General features: G+C 43.4%; 1 pseudogene; it reads left to right on the plus strand.

Moving 5' to 3' along the window:
- Positions 1–279: 279 nt before the first annotated feature.
- LOC123360576 overlaps positions 280–18234 on the plus strand; it is a 31206-nt pseudogene continuing 13251 nt past the window's right edge.

An 18234-nucleotide genomic window follows, 5' to 3' on the forward strand; every position in this document is an offset into this window, starting at 1 on the left:
ATTGCTTTCGGAAGTTACACTCTGATGCATAAAACAATAATACTGCATAAATGAGTTTGTAGCCTTTATTTTCTTCAGTGCATCTGTGTCCAGAACTCAAACCACTTTCAGGAACCACACGGTTTCTATAGTAAATGTGGATGCATATTGACTGAATAGTGGGGTTTGTTATCTTGTCAAGAAATGCAGAATATATTTCTTGCTTCCTCATTTTGACAAAAGGGATAGTATAATGTTCTAAAATAACGTTATCACCTTTTCCTTTTTTCTAGGGGCACTATGAATGAAGAGCAGTTTGTTAACATTGACTTGAATGATGATAATGTTTGCAGAGTGTGTAACCTGTGAACAGAAATAGAAACACTCTCGTTTTGCCACGTCTGTTTTGAGTTAAATATTGAAGGTAAGAAATCAGTACAACTTAGCTCAATAGTGTACTTCATTCTAAATGTCCCAGAAAGAGAAAAAGAAGGTTCTAACACAAAATTTAAAAAAGGAAAGTGACTTGGTGGCTTGAAGCCAGAGAGAAACAAACTCTTGTCTGTATCCCTTAGTGCATAAATAGTTATCAGCAAATTTGTAGATGTAATGCATAATTTTAACACTATTTCTAAGTAACTGATAATTTTAAGGATATATTTCCTCAAGGCTTTCAAACCTGAATATTTAACATACTTTTTTCCATTCTAAATAACTTCTTCCTGAGTAGATAACTTCCATTATTACCCTTTGTCTTTCATGTTTCAGTTAGATTTCTTTATGTACTATAAAAATCAGCTTGCTGGGCTTTTGGATAAATAAAAATTTACAAAAAAGTAGACAATCATCTTTTCCGAATAATGTTGTATACTTGCAGTGATAAATAGTATCTAATAACAGGAAATGCTTTTTAAAATACCAAGAGAAATTGTGTAATGGATGTTTTTCTATTTATTTTGGGAAAGTGTATTTGTAGAGTGGTAGTGCCTGAAGTTCCCAGTCAGAGATAGGTGGCCGCCTACGCGGTCTTTTCTTCTATGATTTTCTTTGATTCCTGCCATGAGCTCAGCAGCAGTGATTGGGCTGAATTAAGTCTTTCTACCACTTCCTGTCTTTTTGTGGCTTCGTGGCTTTGTTCATCTTTAAACCTTTTTGTTCTCTGTCATTCACTGTGTCTATCCAACAAATCTTTGGTCTTCATCTATTTCTAGTTCCTTGTCCTCTGGTATGTATCACCATGAATGTTATCCTTTCTGAGCTCATTGCTGACAGGTGTCCAAACCATTGCAATAGTATTTCTTCAATCTTACGTGTTTGACACTGTACAGAAACGTACTTCAGAAGGCACTCTGTGCCCCTAAGAGTTTACAAATGAACTAACATAATTACATAATTATCAGGTTAAAACATCAGTTTTCATAGGAATAATCTAAACAACCATATTGAGGGCAGGGACAATGCCTGCAGCTTCAAGGGTCCACGTATGTGGATGTTTTTGTGGGACTGAACAGCCTTGTTTTAAAGTGTCAAGTTTTACTTTATTGTACTCTTCTGTGTATGAATTAAATTGCACCACAAAAGGGAGTGCTGCAAATTAGAACTCTTCCATTTTGATACACCATAAATGCTTTGTAGTATCACATTGCTGACAGACTTGGACAACAAAAGTAATCCAGTCTAATTATATAATGGATAGATCTACCCATCCCAGAAGTACTTGTTTAGTAGGGGTGATCCCAGGCCATGCCTGCATTGGAATGCTTTACTAGTATAAGAATACCATTATACGATGCTGGCAAAGAGCTCCTGGTCTGGATGCATCTGTACTGGCAAAGGTGCGCTTAGTACTGGTATAATAAAACAACCCCCAAAGAGTGAATCACGCTGTGCCTGTAAAAGTGCAGATTTTCCAGTAAAGCTGCTTCTGCAGTGTGGGCTTTTGCTGGCACAGCGATGTTGGTCAGGGATTACAGCATGCCATGCTGATGACCAATATAGCTATGCTGGCAGAAGTCTAGTATAGATCTGGCCTGCATTAGCCATGGGTGACTGAAAGGGAACAAGTTCATTGGTATGCAATGTATGACGTTAGTGTGCCTTTCTTGCTGTTCTAAGTAGTAGCATCTCGTCCTTCATCTTTTGTTCTGATATAGGAAAGAACTAATTGATTGCATTTAACATGAAGGAGGGGTGGAGGGTCACAAACTTCATCGCTTGTGTAGGCCAAAAATCCCAGTGTGCCATGTGGGATAAGTAATGAGAAACGCTGAGGTTGTTTTGCTTCTGAGATAAATTAATTACGCTGGATCTGCGTGTGAAGACCTGGCTCTGGGTTTGTTTTCATTAGTTAATTAACTGTAATTAGGATAATGAGCTAGACAGGTGTGTCGGATGTTAATTATCCCAACTAGTTACAGTTGTTTCTGTTATCTTAATTAACCAATTGGTCATTACCTGATTGCTGAATGAAACTATGTATAAATGCATGCTGGGATAGAATAAACGGAAGCTCTGCTTACGATCGCATTTTGGCTGTCAGACTCCGTTCCTGCTCTGCGGTCCAACAAATGGTGACCCCGATGTGATTATTGAAGATAGTGTTGGTGGCCTGAGTTGATAAAAAGAAAAAGAGGGACGCGCCTGAAGTTTCAGCGTCGGGCGTCCGAGAGAGAGAAAAAAAAAAAAAAAAAAAAAAAAAAGCCGCAGGACGTCCGAAAAAGAGAAGCGCGCCTGAGTGTCAAGCGGCGACTGCAGGGCGTCCAAAGAAGAAGGACGCATCTGAACAGAGTTGTACGGCTGGGAACCATAGAGCGTCCAAACGGAGAGAAGCACCTGAAGCCCAGTGCCGAGCGGTAAGCTGCAGGGCGTTTAAAAAAAAAAAAAAAAAAAAAAAGGGGCACACCTGAACCTAGAGGTGAGCAGTAAATATGGGAGCCGCTGCGTCTGCAGAGGAGAAAATGGTGCATGAAATTCTGACACGCATCGCGGAGCGACGGGGAGAAAAGTTCCCCTCTGATGCATTATCCCGCTTACTACAGTGGGGACGTTCAAGGGGACTTTCTGTTTCACCCAATACAATATTTGATAAAACTGTGTGGGAGCAGATGGGCTGTGAACTTTGGAAATCAGTGGCTCAGGGTGACAAGGAAGCCTTCTCCCTGAGTCCAATATGGAAGAAGACAACAGAGATAGTGGAAGCCTTTGCAGCCGAGGCAGGAGTACAGGCGGCTCTCTCTGACCTTTGTCACCCAACGCCCGGAATACCCTCCGTTTTGCCGGTTGGAGCCAGGGATTTTTTTGGTGGTGAGGACACAGTGATACCCTTGGCTTCCGACCCCTTCCCTATGGATGATGTTGCCTCTGCTACGATGCCATTACCCTCCAACGTAGCTATTGGCCCTGATATAACTGATCCTGCTTCGGTCCCGCTACCGCCCGATACACCCGAGCCTATGGAGACAACTTTGCCATATGCACCCCTTTCAAAGCCGTGCCGTATCCACGGGACCTGGGGTGTCATGAATGCGGGGAAGCAGAGGAGGCTCGGGTGGAACATGTGCCATCACAGTCATGTCCTGATTTTACTCAGTTTACCCGGTCTGATGCTCTTTATGAGGAACTGCAGCGCCAGGGTCGACAACTGCAGGCCATTTTTAACAAATTGGATCAAAAACAAGGTTTTCCAGCTGGATCATCACGGTCACGTCTTCACGAGTGTTTTCGTCCGACTTGCCCTTCTGCCCCACCTGACCCCGGGGACCCTCCGGACCCAGTACAGCGTTGGCACGGGGTCATAAAGGAAGCCATCCTTGAAGGGCTGACACCTGAGGCCTTTCCAGTAATTATGCCAGACCCTCAACATCCTAATCACCGACAATGGGCCCCTTTGGATTGGAAATTGATCCGTGAGGCACAGAAATCAATTATGGCTTATGGACTAGATAATCTATATGTACAGTCTCTTATCGAACAGGTATTTACGGGCCAGGCGATGTGTCCGTATGATGCAATTAAAACTAGCTGATCTGCTTCTTACACCTACGCAAAAACTGTTGTGGAAAGATGATTGGGCCAAGAGAATCGACTTGGCCCTTGTCCACAATCTGGATCTGCCGGACGGTGATCCCCGGCACGTGGCCACTACTGAGATGCTTTTGGGAGCCGGCCGTTTTGCTGACCCGCATTTGCAAGCCCGTCTTGAACCCCGGATCCTGCAGCAATCACAAGAACTAGCTTTGGCTGCTTTTAAGGCAGTGCCCCAGATGGGGAAGCCGAACCCTCCCTATGCTAAAATCACACAAGGCCTATCAGAACCATATTCCACCTTTTTGGATCGCCTCCGAGAGGCTATTGATAGATCACCTAACCTGACGCCAGAAGCCAGGACTGCAGTTGGACTTGATCTTGCCACCCAGAATGCAAATTCCACTTGCCGCCGTATCTTAGCCACCTTGCCCAAGACTGCGTCCCTGATGGAAATGATTGAAGCATGTAATAAGGCCACTATGTTTGAGGAGACGGATAAGGCAGCAATTCATGCTGAGGCACAGGCCTCTGCACTAGCCGTGGCGTTACGACCTCTGCTCGGGCGACGATGGGGGGCTAAAAGATCGACCCGGCCGGCCGGCCCTTGTTTTAGTTGTGGAAAACCCGGGCACCTCTGGCGGGACTGCCCAATGCAAAATGGGCAGCGAACCTCTGATATGTCATCTAGAGCTGCAACAGGCGCTTGTACACGACGTAATAGGTTTGGGCAGCGAACCTCTGATATGTCTCCTAACTCTGCAACTGGTGCTTGTGCACGATGTAATAAGTTTGGACATCATGCCAATGATTGCTGGGCGCGTTACAAGAAAGATGGAACACCGCTGCCGGGAAACGGATCACGGAGCGCCCCTCGGAGGAGCGCGACGATACAAGTACCTTCACCTACCAACCCGGCTGCCTGGAACACCTCACCGGAGCAACCCGTGGCAGTGCCGGAGTGGACCTGGCCACAGCATCAGATGTAGTTCTAGAGACTGATAAAGTTCACGTTCTTCCTTCTAACACTGATGGCCCATTAGGATTCGGACTAAGTGCTCTTTTGATTGGCCGTTCGTCAACATCAAAACAGGGTATTTTTGTTTTACCTGGCCTTATTGACGCCGATTATACCGGGAACATTGGGATAATGGTACGCGCCCTCTGCCTCCCTGTAACTATAATTGCTGGCACACGCATTGCTCAACTAATACCCTTCAAGGGATGTGTACCCCGATCGACCCCGATTGATCGTGGGTCCCGAGGATTTGGATCCACTAGCCCTCCCCAAATTGCTTTTGCTATGGACATTACTTCGCGCAAGCCCACCCGTACTGTTCGGCTTCAAGGGTCCGATGGGCGGCAGATTATTCATGAAGCCTTGCTGGATACAGGGGCCGATGTGACTATAGTCCCCGCTCGGTTTTGGCCGGAATCTTGGCCCTTGCAGGATGCCGCCACACCGGTGACCGGCATTGGTGGGACTCAATTGACTCGCATTAGTGTGAATTTTATTACCATTTCTGATGTGGAAGATCCGGCCACAAGCGCAAAAGTTCGCCCCTATGTAATGCCGGCTCCGATATGGCTTTTAGGTCGGGACTGTTTAAGTCAGTGGGGCGTTGTGTTGCAAAATTCACCTTTTGCTTAGCGGCCACTGAGGGGCGACCGATCCTACAGCTGGAATGGACAACCACCACGCCGGTCTGGGTCGCTCAGTGGCCGCTGCCCAAAGATAAGCTCGCCCGGGTGCATGAACTTGTGCAGGAACAATTGGCTATGGGCCACCTTGAACCTTCTGTTAGCCCTTGGAATACCCCTATTTTTACCATTCCCAAAAAGTCTGGGCATTGGCGTTTGTTACAAGATCTACGCGCTGTCAATGCTGTAATGAAGGATATGGGCGCCCTCCAGCCTGGGCTGCCCACACCTACTATGCTTCCGCACGGATGGCCTCTGCTTGTTGTTGATCTAAAGGACTGCTTTTTTACCATTGCCTTGCATCCCGCGGACCGCGAGAAATTTGCCTTTTCTGTGCCTTCTATAAATAAGGCTGCACCTGCCCGGCGGTATCAATGGACTGTTCTGCCACAAGGTATGAAAAATTCTCCTACCATTTGTCAATCTTATGTTGCTTGGGCTATAGCACCCCTGCGATTGGCGCACCCTGATTGGATTATTTATCATTATATGGATGATCTTTTGTTTACTGGCGCCCATTTTGCTGTGGATGCGGCGATTGCTGAAATTGACTCAGTTTTGCGAAAGGCTGGGCTGGTGATTGCTCCAGAAAAACTTCAGCGGCAAGCCCCATATCGGTATCTTGGTATGGAAATTACGGATTCGATTGTACGCCCACAGAATTTAACCTTTCGGATGGACATTCATAATTTACATGACGTTCAGCGCTTGGTGGGCGATTTGCAGTGGGTTCGCGGTCTTTGTGGTATAACTAATGAGGATCTTGCGCCCTTGGTTCAACTGCTTCAAGGCGGACGTGCTCCGGATGAACCTCGCTCTCTGCAGAGTCAGCACCAGGTTACCTTACAAAATATTGCAGATAAACTTGCAACACGTTATTCGGGGCGTATTTATCCGGACTTGCCCATTTTTTTGGCAATTTTTTCTAAAGATGCCTCTTTGGAAGCTTTACTTTTTCAATGGCATGAGGCCCTTTCCGATCCACTGGTGGGCATTGAATGGCTTTTTCCACCTTCGCACTATACCACGACTGTGACTACGTGGCTTGATGCGATTGCTCATCTCATTTACATGGCCCGATGCCGTTTGCTGGCCATTGCAGGTATTGACCCTCATACCATTTATTTGCCCTTTGATGATGTTACTGTGACTCAGTTGCTTGCTACTCACCTTTCTTTTGTACTTGCCACCATGGATTACGCCGGTTACTTCAGTAGCCATTTTCCCTCGCACCGAATTTTTGCTACCACGCTTCCTCTGGAAAAAGCCCTAATGTTGCAGTCTAGTCCAGTTGCTGGTCTCACCGTTTTCACCGATGCCAGCGGCAGTGCCCAGCGTGCAGGACTTCTTTGGTTTATTGACGGCCATTGGCATCACGAGTTTGTTCTTGCTGAAGGCTCCCTGCAGGTTCTAGAGCTTCGTGCTATTGTTCGCACCTTTGAAAAATGGCCCGATACCCCTTTGAATATTGTCAGTAACTCTCTGTATGCTGTAGGTGTGCTTCAACGTTTAGAACGCTCCCTGTTGGGCCGTGTTACGAATTCTGTTTTATGGACTGCTCTTCTTCAGTTATGGCATCTTTTAAATGCTCGACGGTGCCCTTATTTTGTTATGCATATTAGGAGCCACTCTGGATTACAAGATGGTCTTGCCGAGGGCAATGCACTGATTGATCAGTTAGTTGGCGTTGCCCATGTTCCGAATTCATTTGCCCAGGCACGGGTTTCCCATGAATTTTTTCATCAGTCTGCCCGTGCTTTAGCACGTCAGTTTGCGATTTCTATTACTGACGCTCGTGCTATCGTGGCCTCCTGCCCTGATTGTCAACAGCATGTGTTGCCCCTTGTATCTGGTGTTAATCCCCGTGGCCTATTGTCACTTCAAGTTTGGCAGTCTGATGTTACCACGTCTGCTGAGTTTGGCACCTTGCGCAATATTCATGTTACCATTGATACCTTTTCTGGCTTTACTTGGGCGACAGCTATGGCCTCTACTAGCTCTCGTGATGTGATTAAGCATTGGCAAGCATGCTTTGCCGTGATGGGGGTTCCTGCCCTCATTAAGACTGATAATGGCGGGGGTTATGTTTCTCATCGCACTGCCCAGTTTCTTTCCCACTGGGGTGTGCAGCATTCTACGGGTGTACCTGGCAATTCTACTGGGCAAGCTATTATTGAGCGTGCTCATGCCTCTTTGAAGGCGCTCCTCTTAAGACAAAAAGGGGGGATTCGCAGTGAGCGGGCAGACGCTTTGGACAAGACGCCTGCCGCTCGCTTACTGAAAACTCTTTATGTACTTAACTGGTTACATGTTGGTAAAAACAACCAGGTGCCCCCTGCAATTAAACATATCAGCGGGATGACTGGGGAAGAACAGGGTACGGCCCCCCAACCCTTGGTCAAGTGGTTCGATTATCAGCAGCAAATATGGAAAGGACCAGTTGACTTGCTAACATGGGGCAGGGGTTATGCGTGTGTTGCCACTGATGCAGGTCCTAGGTGGATACCAGCGAAGTGGGTCCGGCCTTGGCTGCGTCCTCCGGAGTGATGGCAGGCAGATGCGGAGGAGCCTCACGAGACGCGCTCAGACGTCGCGGACCCAGAGCCCCCGGAGGAGAGCTGTTTGTTAGCTCTGCCAGGACTTTTTCAGTCTGATCCTCCGTAAATGAGTTACTCGCTTGAAATGATTTTTGTGTCTGAAAGAAAATTTGTGTGGCTATATAGGTATTTAGTGTACCATGATGTTTTGTGTTTCTCTGTTATGTTTTGTGTTGTCTGTTTTCTGGCCAGAATCGTTGTTGTGTTGTCATGTGGTTTGATGTGTCTTTCTTAAAGACCCCCCACCCTCAGTGTCAGCTTGATCACCTGACAGCTGAGGGATATTTCAAAAAAAAAAAAAAAAAAAAAAGGGGGGGGGGGGTTGCAGAATTTTCCTCATCTTGGGTTTATTGTGTTTTTGTTCGTTTGATGTTTTTTGGAATTATGTTCAAGGATTGTATGGTCATACAGGTTGATTTTATTAATCCTTAATTTTTTGTTTGTGATAGGTTATAGCGTTATGTTATTATGAGTTGGGAATGTTTTCTCTCTCTTTCCCCTTTTTTTGATTTTGAATATAGGGGGGAGGTGTGGGATAAGTAATGAGAAACGCTGAGGTTGTTTTTGCTTCTGAGATAAATTAATTACGCTGGATCTGCGTGTGAAGACCTGGCTCTGGGTTTGTTTTCATTAGTTAATTAACTGTAATTAGGATAATGAGCTAGACAGGTGTGTCGGATGTTAATTATCCCAACTAGTTACAGTTGTTTCTGTTATCTTAATTAACCAATTGGTCATTACCTGATTGCTGAATGAAACTATGTATAAATGCATGCTGGGATAGAATAAACGGAAGCTCTGCTTACGATCGCATTTTGGCTGTCAGACTCCGTTCCTGCTCTGCGGTCCAACAGTGCCATATTCCTGGTCTCTCTTTCAGGGATTCCCTGCATCTCTCCAAACTCCTCCCCGCACCAGAGGTTCTCTGTATTCCCCATTTGCACTACGATGGCTGGTGTTTTGCTTCCCATTTCCTCCTCCCTAGATAGCAAGGGCTGTATATAATAAACGTTCATTTTCCCACTTCCCCCATGCGAGGGCACTTTCTGCTGCCCCATACCTGGGTCCCTGTTCTCCACTCAAATGAAGGACTGTGTGCACACGCCTCCATACGCACCCATTCCCCTCCCTCCTCCTCTTCATTTCTGTCTGGGTGATAAGTCATTCATGGTATCAATGTTAAACTATTGGGACGCTGAGCAGAGATGAGATAAGGTATTGTTATGTTGGAAGACGTTGGATGGATGCTATCAACCAGGGTTTTTTTAATCTATAGACTAGGGATTGGCAACCTTTGGCACACGGCAATGCCAGGGTAAGCCCCCTGGTGGGCCGGGCCGGTTTGCTTACCTGCTGTGTGCGCAGGTAAACAAACCGGCCCAGCCCACCAGGGGGCTTACCCTGGCGAGCCGCAGGCCGACGGTTGCCGATCCCTGCTATAGACAATTGTAGAGGTGATTTGGAGATTTGCTTACAAGCTGGCAGCAGCTTCATGTGTTTCCCATTGGTCTTGCAGTTTATCCTAAATCAGTCTGGTTCCAGTCTGCATAGAACATTCCCTGAAATATTGGAATTAGTCAGATGCTGCATTCAAAGGTTACCACATTACAAAGAAATGCCATTGAGTTTTTGACCGAGCTTGTAAAGGCCTTAGAGGGTTTTTTGGGAGGGTCAGGGAGCACTGTTGAATTTGAGATCAAGGTCTCCAATACCTTTGCTGTTCCTCAAGCTTTATTAAATGCCAGAAGAGTGAAACTGGTGTGACTCCTTGCTGTCTATAATTATACACCTCTACCTCGATATAACGCTGTCCTTGGGAGCCAAAAAATCTTACCGCGTTATAGGTGAAACCATGTTATATTGAACTTGCTTTGATCCACTGGAATGTGCAGCCCCCCCCTCCCCCGAGCACTGCTTTACTGCGTTATATCCAAATTCGTGTTATATCAAGGTAGCGCTGTATATAAAAATATGCTCTGTTTCCAGTTCTAACCGCAGTTTTAATGCGGACATAATACTAAAGAATGGTAGTTGTACTCCTATCTCCTAGAAGCCAGAAAATATATTGGTCAGTTTGTGTCGCTTTCATGTGCTTACTCTCAACTCATTTTGGTAAAAATTAAAATAAAACAGTCTTTAATGTTGTCACTCATTCAATAAAAAAGGTAGTACACATCTTAATCTAGCAAGCACTTGGTGCAGTACTACTGAAGTATTAAACACATCTGCCTTCCCTTTTTATGTAGAAAGGGCTTCTTACTGTAGCTTCATCTTTTGGTGATGAAACTGGACAGTTGCTTTGAATTAAAGGATATTGTCAGTGTACTTCAAAACTTGTGAATTTGGGAAGTACTATGCATATTTACAGAGGGGAAACTCAACTGAGGCACAAAATAAAACAAGTGATTTTTCTGAAGCCTCACTGAAAGTCTGTGGCTGAGCCAGAAAATGAATCCTGGTATCCTGAGTCCCAGCGCAGTGCCCTGATCACTAGATCTTTTTTACCTTGAAGTGATATTAAGTTACTTTCACTACCACTTCTTAGACCATTGACTTTCAGAAGAGTTTGACATTTGGAATGTAGACGAGTAGTAGTGGTCTTCAGTTGTTCAAGACTTGGAAGGGGAACACATTGGGTAATCCACAAACTTTTATAACACAAAATGCATCAGGAATTTTCTTACTAGTTTTACATTTGTATCATTCTGTCATCAGTCACTTCTTGCACAAGAAATCAGCAATCATTTGTAGTTGCTAATTTTCTTGCACTGAATAGTTATATATTATGAGATGCAGAATGTCAGAAATGTCAAGACTTTAAAATTTAGTTGCTGCTTTTTATTTGAACTGGATGGCATCAGGCACTCAGACATAAACTTGCAAAGACTTAGTTTATTGGGTGTTTTTTCTATTTGTGAGTGCTAGCTATTCAGCATGGAAAGTAAGCAAGCACTTTTACAGTTCTTCAGAAACGAAAGTGATAGCTAGGAAAGAGATATTTGTTCTAACTATTGTATATAATGTTTGGTTTAACTTAATATCTGAATTTATATTTAGATAAGCAGTTTACGTATAAACAAACTGTTCCCTCTCAATAAAATAAAGAAGCCACTTGTATTTTAAAACAAACTTTCAATACATGTAACTGTGCTTAGTACCTTTCCAAGGTAATAAGCATTTCCAGTGTCCACAGTAGCCCGTGTCAGCTTCCCCTCAACACTTTCTGGAAATGAGTTTTCATTTCCCTCATATTTCACAAAGGACCCAAGCTTTCTCTCTTGACTTGGTCTACTTTAAGGTCAGAGTTCTGTCTTCCCTGGGGAGTATTTGACAGTATTTTTTCCTAAAACTGCCTGTACCAATTTCACACATCTTAAGCAAAACTAAACTTATTTGGCATGAGATTTAAAACAATAAGAAAACCAGAAAAAGATTGTAGAACATCAAATGTATGTAGATTAAATATTGCAGAAAGTACATATAGCTAGGGCTGACTTTTTAATAAACCATAAACCAGTTGGTTAGTATGGATGGAACATTATACCCATGCAGAGCCCCTAAAACTGAAATGAGATTCCAAACAACCGTAGAAGTTCATTTGTATGGATAACAACTGCATCCTTGGGCCTTAGTTAAGTAGAATTAAAAATGTAGTTTGTTTTCATCTAGCTGGTAGGTTGGGAACTTTCCAGTTTGTCACTAGGTTGTTTCCTGGATTGGTGTTAGGGTTTCGGTACGTTTCTACTTCTGCTTTTCTGAGGCTGTTTTTAGGAGTTAAATGTTTATTAGCATGTTTGGACATTAGCTCAGATGGCAGTACATAATCACAAGGATATCTGTACTCAAATTTTAAATGTGTCATTCACAACCTTTTGTGAGTGAGCAGACGAGTTACTCTACCCCCCTCCCCAGTCACTGTTCTTGTTCATATTAAATGGCATTTTTGCTCATTTAAAAGAATTCCTTTGAACCACTAGGGATTTTAGCCTTTGAGTGAAATATAAATGCATGCTTTGTCTAAACTGTTGGTCAATATTTGTATTGAGTTAATACCACAAGCACTAAATCAGGCTCAGACCATTGACTAGGTCCTGTATAAATGCATATGAAGGCAAGGAGAGTTTTGCTATTGACTTCAGTGGAACCAGGATTTCATCCATGGTCACTCTCATGAAAAGCTTGCAGTCTAAATCAGTAGGGATCCCACTTAGGTTTTGGGGTCTACCTGCTTTGAGCTCTTGGCAGGGTTGGGCCAAAATACAGAAGAGACAGGAAATAGACACATAACATATGCAAAATATTACATTTGCAGCTTTGATTCTCCCTGTTTCTTGATACCTACCTATATAATTTATTTGAAGGGAGGAGGGTTATAAACCATAATTATTTAAAGAAAAACTTGGACTAAGTCACAGTTTAAAATTTTTCTATACTTGTGCTAAAGTATTGGTAAACTTCAAACATTATTTCCATTTGAATATAATCTTACATCATTTGTTCACCTGTCTTACACTTTGCTCAGTTTGTGTAGTCAGATTCACTTTCTAGTTCTTATGTGTTAATGTGCACTGTAAGGGAATCTTTGTATCCAAAACTCTTCTTTGGGGGAAAGAGTGGTATTTAGCTATATATAAACCATTTTTATTTTTTTTTAAATGGTTTTTTTGCCAATTCTGAATTTTGTCTAAAGTAACTGATAGTGTCCCATAACACTTACTTCAAAATAGACATCTGATAACATTTAAAACCATGTAACTTGTTAGTTATGCTGAACAATGTCTGTGAAAACTATAAAAGGTCAATTCTGTTCATGTAGATCCTCAACTGGGTGTTGAATGTCAACTCCTCCTATGGCTTTAAAAAGAAGAAAAACCAACAGCTCAACCACACACAATTTAGTTGCTTTTTTCACAAACTACAGGAAACAGAAGATTTATGGATTGTACTAAGCTCAAAATGGATTTCCTGTTTCTAATTTCTAAGGGTTAGATTACTTTAAGTAACATCATGTGATTTCCTGGCTATCTCAGTGTCTACAGACTTTCTCTCCCCTCCCCCCACCCTTCGCCCCCACTTTATAACTCTGTGTTTGGTTGTGGGGTAGGGAGGGAAGAACTAACTGAACTGTTTTCAGTATTACCCATTGGCTAGCCTGGATCTTTTAACTTTAGCAGAAACCCTGCATGATCTGAGTTGCTTCCCATCCATCCAGACACATCCTCTGTAAACTAGTTTGGAGACTACTGTTTACTACTGAGCTCTGCTTTGCCTCTCTGATGGATGCTCGTGGGAACCTTCTAATATCAGAAGCGTAAGACATGTGCCTGTGCTTATTAAGAGATCAGATTTGGCAGTAAAGGTCTCTTCCAGCATTTTTCTTCCAGAAGTTGGATGTCTTTTTTTTTTTCTTTTCTTTTTTTTAAGACAAGCAATACAAAAATAGCTCAAGGTATGGTGTTTCTGGTGTAATTCAAAAAAGCTTTTACTTCTTGCAAGCAAGGTAGTCCATTGTATGCTCCTATCACTTGATATGTTTTGGTGGAAGGGAAAATAACTGTTCAAGATGTACTAACTTAAAATCTCGTTAATGCAGAATTATTGAATACATTTGACAAGTCTATTATTGAACATTAAAAATGTCTTAAATAAAAGCTATACCATATTACATGATAAAATCTGACAGCGTCAGATTGAAATTTGTTACTTAACCACAGGACGTGTGCAGTGAAAGTTTCCTTATCCACTCTTGCCAGTTTTTTTTCTCCTCCTACAGAAGACTACATGTAGGGGTTTATCTAAAAGAATTTTATGCCACTTTACTTATAACTTCACCACCAGCCCAGGAAAACTAGATATTGAGTAATGGCTGGCTTTTGGCCTCAACACATTAGTTCTTGTGTAAGCTACATGGGAATAGTTACTTTGATGTAGTTAAACCAATTTAACATACATTTCCAGTGTTATGTTTACACAGCACGGTGCTATATTCATTTAACTTCATATAAAGTTGGTATCCTGTGGATGTCATAGCTAGGGCTAGATCTCCCAGGGAAGGCAGAAGCAGACCAGCTGTTAAGTGACTGAAGCATCTTGACAATTGTGGACAAGAAGGAGTGTCTAAAGCCACCTAATCGGCCAGGTAGGAAGGATTGGGTGCTCCAGGGTACTGGATTAATGGGATGGTAACACAGGTGTCGCAGCACTGTCCCAGTGTATCCAGAAGACCATGGAATGCAGTTTGCCTCCTTCCTACACTTTTGTGGATAAGTAACCCCACCCCCAAATCCTGAATTAATGGAAGTTGGGGATAGGACACAGGCACCAGCACTATACCCAGATAGCAGAGTCTTATACTTCCTCCCCCGGCTCTTTAGATCTTAGGCCTGGTCTACACACTAAAACTGCATCAGTTTAATACTCTTGTGGGGGCATTCTGCCACCAAAAAATTAAAAATTCTGTCGCACAATAATATTTAAACTTCTGCGAGTTTTATTTGGTCAATAAATAAATGCAGAGGCTCCAGCATGGCATTTTTTTCAGTGGGGCGAGCACAGGCTGCTGGCTGCATGATGGTGGTGTGAGATCCACCCTGCAGCCTGCCCCACCACCCTCCCCGGGACAACAGACTGGGCCTGCCCCAGAAACACCCCCCCCCCCCCGATCTGCCCCCTCTGTGCCAGGTGAACCACTGTTGTGTGGGCAGGGCAGGCTCAGCCAGGCAGGATCTCAAGTATGTAAGGGGGGGATACAGGTGGATAGTGAGAAGGTTCTGTGTGGGACAATCAGTGCAGGCAGCTCAGTGGGGGGGTGGTGTCTAGGTAGGGGGTTCTGAATGCACAGAGGGCTCATTTTGGGGGGTGGGTGGCAAGGGACAGGTGGGACTCTGCAGGGGGTTGCAGGTGAAGAAGTTTTGGGGCCTCAGCAGAGGGGTCTGGGTGTGGGGGAGTATGGATGTTGGGGGATATATGGGGCTTTGGGTGGGGGGTCTGGGTGCAGCTAGTTGGGGGGGCGTCAGTGGCATGGGGGTCTGGCTGTGGGTGGAGATGAGGGTGGTGCATGGGGAGGTGGGGATCATCAGTGGTGGGGGTTGTTAAGTGCAGGGAACTCTATGGGGGGGCGGTGGTCTGGGTGCCAGGGGTTGGGGATCTGGAAAGGCAGGGTGGCTAGGTGCGCAGCGGTGGGCTTTCCAGGATGCAGGGGTTGAGTTCGGTGGGGTGGGGGTTTGGAGTATGGAGGGCTAAGGGTTGGGTTTTTTTTTTGGGTGTATGGGGGTAAGGCTTGGTGGGGGGCGGGTTTTGTCCTGGGTATGGGAAGCCCAGGTGCATAGGGGTTGGGCAGATGAGGGAGTAGCTCCACACAACAGCGACCCCCTTTTCCCACAGCTGAAGAGCGATGGCGCAGAAGCAGGGGAGGAACCTGAAACGATATACCTTGCACTGCTAAGGAGTGGTGCGTGACTGCTCTTGCAGCTTCCCTTTGCTCCCGGATCAGAAAAGGTCATTTTTCTGCGGCGGGGGACTAATGAATTCTACTCACTCAGGCAGTGGTGCACGAATTCCCCCAGGAGTATTAAAAGTTTAATTAACAAGATGGCTTTCAAACAGACTCTGTTAATCACTTGAAGTGTGTGTGGACATCTTTAAAATTGATTTGTAACTGAATTATTCACTTTTTAATTTACTCCTGTAAAATTTAATTTTTCAGTGGAGGTGAGTGCCAAACTTATCTAACCTTATGGTAAAACATTTTAATTAATGAAACATTGCAATACAGACCTTCATTAAAACTGGGATTATGTGAACTTTATAGCATTCATGTATCTGAAAAGGTGCATTTTATGACTAAAAAGTTTCCTCTCCTTTCCAAGCTACTGATGAAATAATTTGATGTTCACAAGTTGTAAAAGCAATTAGAACTGAGAAAGAAGTCCTCTTAGACGCTTGCTGGGATTTCTGAAGGTAATGGCAGTAGCTTATTCTGTTACATTAATTTAAATTGATAGGGTGGAAAGACCAAAGTGCCTTAACAGCTACCTAATGAAGTAAAATGCAACAGAAGTTAAGCAAAGCAGCGCTGGCTGATCACTGAAAATTGGTCATGTAGGCTGTGTGAAATAGTCTTGGTGTTCAAAAGCACCCTGTTGTGTGTTAAGCATTTGCAAAACTGTTGAGTGGAATTTGATCTTTACATCCTTTGAATTTGGGATGACCACCACTAGGTGAAGTGATCTAAAACACCTGCAAACATGGCTGAGAGCTCTTTTTGTTTTAAGCAGCAAAGGAGTCCTGTGGCACCTTATAGACTAACAGTCGTTTTGGGTGCATGAGCTTTCGTGGGTGAATATCCCACTTTGTCGGATGCAAGTATTCACCCATGGAAAGCTCATGCTCCAAAACGTCTGTTAGTCTATAAGGTGCCACAGGACTCTTTGCTGGCTTTTACAGATACTAGAACTAACACGGCTACCCCTCTGATAGTTTTTGTTTAGATTTATCACCAAGTTTAATCATCCACAGGGGCCTTGTGATCTGTTACTGCCTAGGTTTTTAAGTTTGTCAGCCATTTTTGGTCTGTTTTTAAATGTACATCTTCATGAATTATACCTGTAGATAGCATGGGGTTTGGCTACTAGTTTTCTCTGTGTTAATTGCTACAGCATTCCTTCCTTCCCAGAAAACCGGAGAAAGGGGCAAATAGGCAAGTGTATACATATACCCGTTTAAAAAAGCAACTAACTGATGGATACCTCGGCCACTAAGGACCTAGACTAGCCAAGTCATGCTGGGGGCACAAGTGCAGCAGGCTAGCATGTAAGAATTTTGAGGCACAAGGACCAGTATTTTAAACAGTAAAATAAAGAAACCTTGGGACAAGGTTAGCCAGGGAAGCTCTGGTTAAAAAGTTGGCTAGTGAATATTGCATCATTGCAAGATAAACTTATGCTGTAATTTACCATAACCTTGATGAGCCTTGCTTTGCTTGCTTATTTGTCCCTTTCCATAGAGTGGAGGAAGAACTAATTTAATTGCTACCTGGACCGAATACCTGTTTTCTTGATAAAACTGACTAATCTGCTTGGTCCATGACATTCTTCAGTTTGCAAAAAGTTTTTGATGAAATACCAGTAAAAGGAAAAAATAAATCTTGAGGATCTGTGGTGTGTGTGTTTCCAAGAGTGGCATTCCAGTTGCTGTATAAAGCAGATGGCCAGTGTTTTGGACTACAATATCTATTGCAAGGAATTACTTTTTTCTGTAGGCCTGATTCTGGATGAGTGTCTGTTGTTAGCCGGCAATTGTAAGTTCCGAGTTTTCAGTCGAAAATGCCAAAGAACATCAGTTCTAGACCTTAGACAGAGATGCTGTGAAGGAAAGCACAACTTATCACTTAACTGATTTAAAAGATAGTTAGAAACTGTTGCACCAAAATCATATAGTAAGATTGGGAGTATGGATGTGTGAAATCTTGGAATGCAAAGCATTTATGTAGCTTAAAGGTGACCTCAAATGATTTGTGCATCTTTTTTTCCTTTGCTGCTTTGTTGTATAAAGACTACTTCAAATTCCAAATTTAAAAAAAATGTTTTTAAATGACATAAGAAATTTAAATTTTGGCTGTCTTTGTCTTTTTCATAGACAACGTGCTTGCAAAAAACAAACATTTCTGTAATTTATTACAGAAATAAACGATCATATGGTTTAAAATTATGTGGTTGCACAACTGGCATAGTGCAGGACACATTCTGAATTCTTCTCTTTAATTTCTGTTTATATAACAATTGTCTGAAGCTCACAACTTCTAATATCATACTCTGACACAGAATAGATACGTTTGGTCAGTGTGATAGTTATTTTAAGTCCAGAGCAAGAAAATCAATAATGCATAAAATTGTATTTGTTGGAATAATAAAGTTATCAGCCTAGAAGGTTGTTG

This window comes from Mauremys mutica, unplaced genomic scaffold (assembly GCF_020497125.1).
Source record: "Mauremys mutica isolate MM-2020 ecotype Southern unplaced genomic scaffold, ASM2049712v1 Super-Scaffold_100274, whole genome shotgun sequence".
NCBI lineage: Eukaryota > Metazoa > Chordata > Testudines > Geoemydidae > Mauremys > Mauremys mutica.